Source organism: Enhydra lutris, unplaced genomic scaffold, assembly GCF_002288905.1.
Source record: "Enhydra lutris kenyoni isolate GAN:26980312 unplaced genomic scaffold, ASM228890v2 scaffoldscaffold10, whole genome shotgun sequence".
Taxonomy (NCBI): Eukaryota; Metazoa; Chordata; class Mammalia; order Carnivora; family Mustelidae; genus Enhydra; species Enhydra lutris.
This window is the reverse complement of record NW_019154094.1, coordinates 44430575-44437295: the sequence shown is the minus strand read 5'-3', so window position 1 is coordinate 44437295 and position 6721 is coordinate 44430575. Positions and strand designations below refer to the sequence as shown.

General features: G+C 39.3%; 1 protein-coding gene across 1 annotated transcript in view; it reads left to right on the top strand.

Moving 5' to 3' along the window:
- LOC111144228 (chromosome unknown C3orf20 homolog) overlaps positions 1 to 6721 on the top strand; it is a 76356-nt gene that overhangs the window by 8097 nt on the left and 61538 nt on the right. The window lies entirely within an intron of this gene.

Genomic DNA, 6721 nt, shown 5'->3' with positions numbered 1-6721 from the left:
GCCTGGGTGGCTCAGTGGGTTAAAGCCTCTGCCTTCGGCTCAGGTCATGATCCCAGCAGGGTCCTGGGATTAAGCCCCGAGTCGGGCTCTCTGCCCCGCAGGGAGCCTGCTTCCTCCCCCTCTCTCTCTGCCTGCCTCTCTGCCTACTTGTGATTTCTCTCTCTCTCTGTCAAATAAATAAAATCTTAAAAAAAAAAAAAAAAGAAAGGAAAAGAAAACAGGTAACAGAAGATCCCATCAAGACCTCTTAGCCAATCTTTGGGGGTGGAGCTGGAGAGAGGGATAGAGGATTCCCAGTGTAGGTTGATGAGATGGCTTGATTTAGTTTTCTGATAGGAAGGATTAATGGCTGTCTTGGCTGTTGGCCGAAGCTATTGACATAGATTCTGTCTCATGAAATTCAATACATCTAACCCAGTCACTCCGCAATGCAGTCTCATCATTTGACTGTTTACATGCCCTCCATTCCTGGTGGTGTGATTCACATCACATTTAAACATGTCCCTGATTCACCTGGGACAACATCCCTATCAAACCCACATCTTCCACACCTTCAGTATCCCAAACTTATCTCCTCAGAGAGAGATCTGTGTTCCTCCTGCTCACACAGTAGGTTGGGCAACCAGTATCTGAAGAGAGGCATTTGGATACCAGACCTAACAGAATGTTCCAATTGGGCCAGTTCATGTAGGAAGAAGAGAAAGAGAGAGGGTCCTGCTATTTCCACTGAGGAAGACACAAAACAGAAAGAAAGGCTTAAGAGAAAGAGCAGGTGGCAGATGAGACCAAACAGTATAGCAGCAACCATGCAGCCAGAAGCTCAGAGGAGAAAGAAGTTGGAGCTGGAGAGGGCAGGGCAGGGTCTCATGGAACTTCTGGTTATCTCCCCACCACCTTACCCAACCAGCTGTGATGGCAGTTGGAGGAATGGGGTAGGCAAGGGAGGGATGTATTTGCAAAGAGGTGGTGGGAGGATCAACATAAGGTGGGAATGTTCAAAGACTGTCCATTTGATTCCCACAGACACTGGAGGTAAGTCTGGAAGTTGAGAAGTTTGGATACTACTTCTGACCCATCCTCATGGCTGTGTGATTTGCCTTCTGCCAGACCTCATCTCCATATCAAGCTGATCCTATATCCTTTCAGTTAGTGAACAATTGCTAGTTGTCATTCACTGTTCTAAATCCTGGGGGTACACATGTGGACTCTAAGACAATACCCTCCCAAATGGAGCTGACTTCTTCAGCTTCCTTGCTTGAAGTAGATTCAGCTGTCCTGTTTCCCCAGTTCCTTTACCCCTGCAGTAACCCACAGCATCATTTCTAACATCCTACATTATGTGCTCCTGGTTTTATTATATCCACTCCTGATCTGGCCATAATTAAACACAATCCCTTTGAGAGAAAACAAAGTTATCTTCAAGATACACAGAGATTTCATGATTTTTCTTTCTAATGACCTTGAGGGTGATGCTTTCTATTTGTCTCTTTGTCTGTCTAGTTGTTTTCCTCTGCTACCCTACCAAGATGTGATTTGTCATCATGATATTGCATTGTTCTCACTAGATGTGTGTTCACAGTGCTGCATTTCTTATAGGTTCTTGATGTGTTCAGAAATTCATCTCACACATGCATGCTAGAATGGATGGTTAACTTTTCCTAATAGTTTATAAGTAACCATGTGATATATCTTCCCCAGGAATGTCCCAATTTATGCTTATCTTCCTGACATAACAATTAGTGATGCTCATTTTTCACTCTAAAAATTACTTTCCCAGTTTGGACATATTGTAGAATTATTCTGGCTTTAGACCGCTTTGAATTTTGGACCTCTGCTATCTGTTCATGCACATGTGCTATGATACCTTACCAACTGCCCCCTTTGCAGTTCTAGGGCCAGGCACACTTGGAGCAGACAGGCTTCAAGAGTTGAGCCTACTCCCTGAGGGGAGAGCAGCTATGTCTGGAAAGTAGCCCAGCATTATGAAGAAGAACTGAGAGAAGTCTATCAACAATGGTTCCGGCTGGAGCAAGAGGCTGTCATCCTCAAGAACTCAGGGCACCTAGGGCCAAGCCAGACATGAATGGTCAGACTAGAAGATGTTCCAGGAGGTCAGCCAGCTGCTAGCTGGGCCTCTGGTCTTTGGTGGCAGGAGGATTGGGGGAAGGGACCAGAAACCAGTCATGGTGCAGATACCAGAGATGGTATTCAAGCACCAGCCAGAAACCCCAAGGCTTGCTGACAGTGAGAAGACTTCATTCTGAGGTGCTCAGGGCTCAGCTGGAGCCTGAGCAGAGGCTTTGGCTTAGAACCAGTTTTCATTCATCCTGCATATATTAAGGGAGAGCCTGTGGCTCCAGTTGGGTGGGCAGCAGAGGCTCAGAAACATGTGGACCTCAGCAGATGCCCCTGGAATTTCAGTCATGGAAGACCACCTCCACGATTTCATGTCACCATATCCTTATACCAACTAATACTTGCCATAAGGGGTTAACTGTGAAAAAAAAGTGCAATAGGCACAAAACATTGCCACCCACAGATTTGAGCAGGCAGAAGAAAGAGTAAGCGAAGTTGAAGATAGAACTGTTGAAATTACTGAATTTGAAGCACAGAAAGAAAATGTTTTTTAAAAATGAATGGAACCCCGGGGCGCCTGGGTGGCTCAGTGGGTTGAGCCTCTGCCTTCGGCTCGGGTCTTGATCTCGGGGTCCTGGGATGGAGTCCCGCGTCGGGCTCTCTGCTCTGCGGGGAGCCTGCTTCCTCCTCTCTCTCTCTGCTTGCCTCTCTGCCTGCTTGTGATCTCTGTCAAATAAATAAAAAGTCTTTAAAAAAAAATGAATGGAGCCTAAGGTTATCTGTGGGACACCATCAAGGAGAATACATGTGCATTGCGGGAGTCTCAGAAGAAGAGAGAAAGGGACAGTGAGAATATTTGAGGAAATGTTGGCTAAAAACTTCCCAAACTTGATGAAAGATGTGAATATAAACATCAGAGAAGATTGACAGACTCCAGGCAACATGAACTCAAAGAGACCCACACCAAGACACATTATAACTTTCGAAAGACAATGACAGAGAACCTGGAAAGCGGCAAGAGAAAAGCAAATCATTACATCCAGGGAATTCTCAACAACATTATCAGCAGATTTCTCATCAGAAACTTTGGAAGCTGCAAGGCATGTGGCCTCTGGGCATGTATATTCAGAGTGTTAAAAGGGGGGGAAAAAAACCCAAAAACCTGTCAGCCAAGAATCCTATGTTCAGCAAAACTGTCCTTCAAAAGTGAGGGAACTATTAAAACTTTCCCAGATTGTCAAAACCCTAGGGAGTTCATGATTGCTAGACCTACCCTTCAAGAAGTGCTCAAGGGAGTCCCACGAGGTGAAATGAAAGGACACTAGATAGTACCTTGAAGTTGTATGGAGAAATAAAGATCTCAATAAAAGTAAATATATGGGCAATTATAAAAGCTAGTATTATTGTAACTGGTTTGTAACTGTACTTTTTGTTTTTTACATGATTTAAGAGACATTAAAGAAAAATTGTTAGTGTAAAAGTATTACTGTAACTCTGGTTGGTAAGTACAAATCTTATTTACTATGTAATTTAAAAGACATACATTTAAGAGCATTGTTGTTTTATGTTTTGGTGCACATAGTATATAAAGCTGTGATCTTGTGGTGGCTGAAAGGGTTGAGGATAAATCTGTAAAGGAGGAGAGTTTTTTTTGTGTTACTGAAGTTAAGCTGGCAAAAATTCAAATTAGAGTTTTAGAACTTTAGGATGTTAAATGTAATTCCCCATGATATCCCCAATGTAACCACAAAGAAAATAGCCATAGAATATACCAAAAAGCAAATGAGAAAGGAATTTAAACCTTTTATGACAATCAATATAAAGGAAACAGTATTGAAAGATATGAGGGGCAAAAGCCATAAGGCATATAGTAAACAAAAACTACAATAACAGAAGCCCTTCATCAGCAATTACTTTAAGTTGAATGGATTAAACTGTCCAATCAAAAGACAGAGATTGGCAGAATGGATAAGAACACATGATCCAACAATATGCTGCCTATAAGAGAGTCACTTGAGATCCAAAGACTCAAAACAGGTTGAAAGTGAAAGAATGAGAAAAAATGTGAAAGTAATGATGTTCTATATGTTGGCTAATTGAATTAAAATTTCTTAAAAAGGAAAAAAGAAAGGATGGAAAAAGATATTCTATGCAAAGAGTAACCAAAGAGAGCAGGGATAGCAATACTAGTATCAGACAAAAAATTTTAAATCAAAAACATTACAGGAGACAAAGGACACACTGTGTTAATAAAAGTTTCAGTACAACAAAGAGATAATATAAATGTTTGTGCACCTAATGACAGATCATAACACTATCTGAAGCAAAAACTGACAGATTAAAGACAGTTCTACAATAATGTTTGGAAATTTCAATACCCTTCTCACAATAATGGAAAAACAACCAGGCAGAAGATAAATAAGGAAATAAAGGACTTAAATAACAGAATAAATCAATTAGAAAACAACAAAAACAATACACATTCTTCTCAAGTGCACATGGGCCATTTTTCAGAAGAGACCATATGTTAGGCCACAGATTGTCTCAATCAATTAAAAAAAACAGATAACACACAAAGTATCTTTTCTGACCAAAGTAGGATGAAGTTAGAAAGCAATAACGGAAGGAAAATTAGAAAAAAAAATCACAATATTGTGGAAAGTAAATAATGCATTCTTTAAATATTTTATTTATTTTTAGAGAAAGAGAGAGAGCAGGGAAAAGGAGGTGGGAGAGGGAAATTCAAACTGACTTGCACTGAGTGCCAAGCCTGACACGGGGCTCAATTTCATGGCCCTGAGATCATGACCTGAGCCAAAATCAAGAGTCAGATGCTTAACCAACTGAGCCACCCAGGTGCCCTGTAAATAACATTCTTAAACAACCAACACATTAAAGAAGAACAAGAGCAGTTAGAAAATATTTAGAGATGAATGAAAATGAGAACATCATAAACCAAAACCTCCAGGATGCAGCAGAAGTAGTACTAAGGGGGAGAATTTATAGTCACAAATGATTACATTTAAAGATAAGAAAGATATCATATTAAAAAACCTAAATTTACAACTTAAGGAACTAGAAAAAGAAAAAATTAAAACCAAAGCTAGAAAAGGAAAGAATAAAGATTAGAACAGAGAGAAATGAGAGAATTAAAAACCCACTGAAATCAAAAGTTGATTCTTTGAAAAGATCAACAAGATTGATAAACTTTTAGCTAGATCAACTAAGGAAAAAAGAGATAAGACTCGATTACTAAAATGAATTGAAAGTGGGTACTCTACCGCTGATTCTACCAAAAAAAAAAAGGATTATGATAGCATACAATGTACAATTGTACACCAACAAATTGGATAACTTGCATGAAATGGACAGATTTCTAGAAACACAAAACCTACCCAAACTAAATCAGGAAGAAGTAGAAAATTTTGATAGACCTATAGATACTAAAGAGATTAAATCAATAATCAAAAATCTCCAACAAAGGGGCACCTGGATGGCTCAGTCAGTTGAGCATCTGATTCTTGGTTTCAGCTCAGGTCATGATCTCAGGGTCCTGTGGTTGAGCCCCACATCGAGCTCCCCTACTCAGCCAGGAGTCTGCTTGTCTCCCTCCCTCTCTGCCACTACCCCCAACTCACACTCTCTCTAAGGTAAATAAATAAATCTTTAAAAAAAAAAAAAAAAGACTCCCAACAAAGAAAAGCCCTAGATTTGACAGCTTTAGTGGCAAATTCTACCAAGGATTTTAAGAACTAATTACAATCATTCTCAAACTTTTCCCAAAAAAGAAGAGGGAACACTTCCCAACTCATTCTGTGAAGCCAGCATCAGACAAAGGCATTACAACGAAAGAAAACCACAGACAATATCCTCTATGAACATTGAATCAAAAATCTTCAACAAAACACTAACAACAGAGTTCAACAGCACATTAGGAATTATACACCATGACACCAAGCAGGATTTATTCTTGGAATGCAAGGGTGGTTCAACACACAAAACTCAGTCACAGAATGAAGGGGAAAAAACCACATGATTATCTCAATTGATGCAGAAAAATCATTTGACAATTCAGCACTCTTTCATGATTAAAAAAAAGTGAAGTAAATAGAAGTAAACTACCTTTACATGGTTAAAGTCATATATGAAAAACATAAAGACATAAACATCATACTCAGTAGTGGAAGACTGAAAGCTTTTAAGATCAGAAACAAGGCAAAGATATCCACTTTCACCCCTTTCTATTCAATACCGAACTGGAAGTCCTAGCCAAAGCAAGATTGACAAGAAAAAGGAATAAAAGACATTCAAATTAGAAAGGAAGAATTTAAATTATCTGTTTGCAGATAATATGATCTTTTATACAGAAAACCATGAAGATTCCACACAATAAAACCTGTTAGAATAAATGAATTCATCAAAGTAGCAGGATATAACACACAAATCCGTTCATTTCCATATGCAAACAATGAACACTCTGAAAAGGAAATTACAAAACAACTCCAAGAGCAGAAAAAAGAGCAAAATATTTATGAATTAACTTAACCAAGGAAATGAAAGACTTGTACAATGAAAACTACAAAGCATTGCTGGGAGTAATTAAAGAAGAAACAAATTAAATGGAAACATATGCTATGTTTATGAA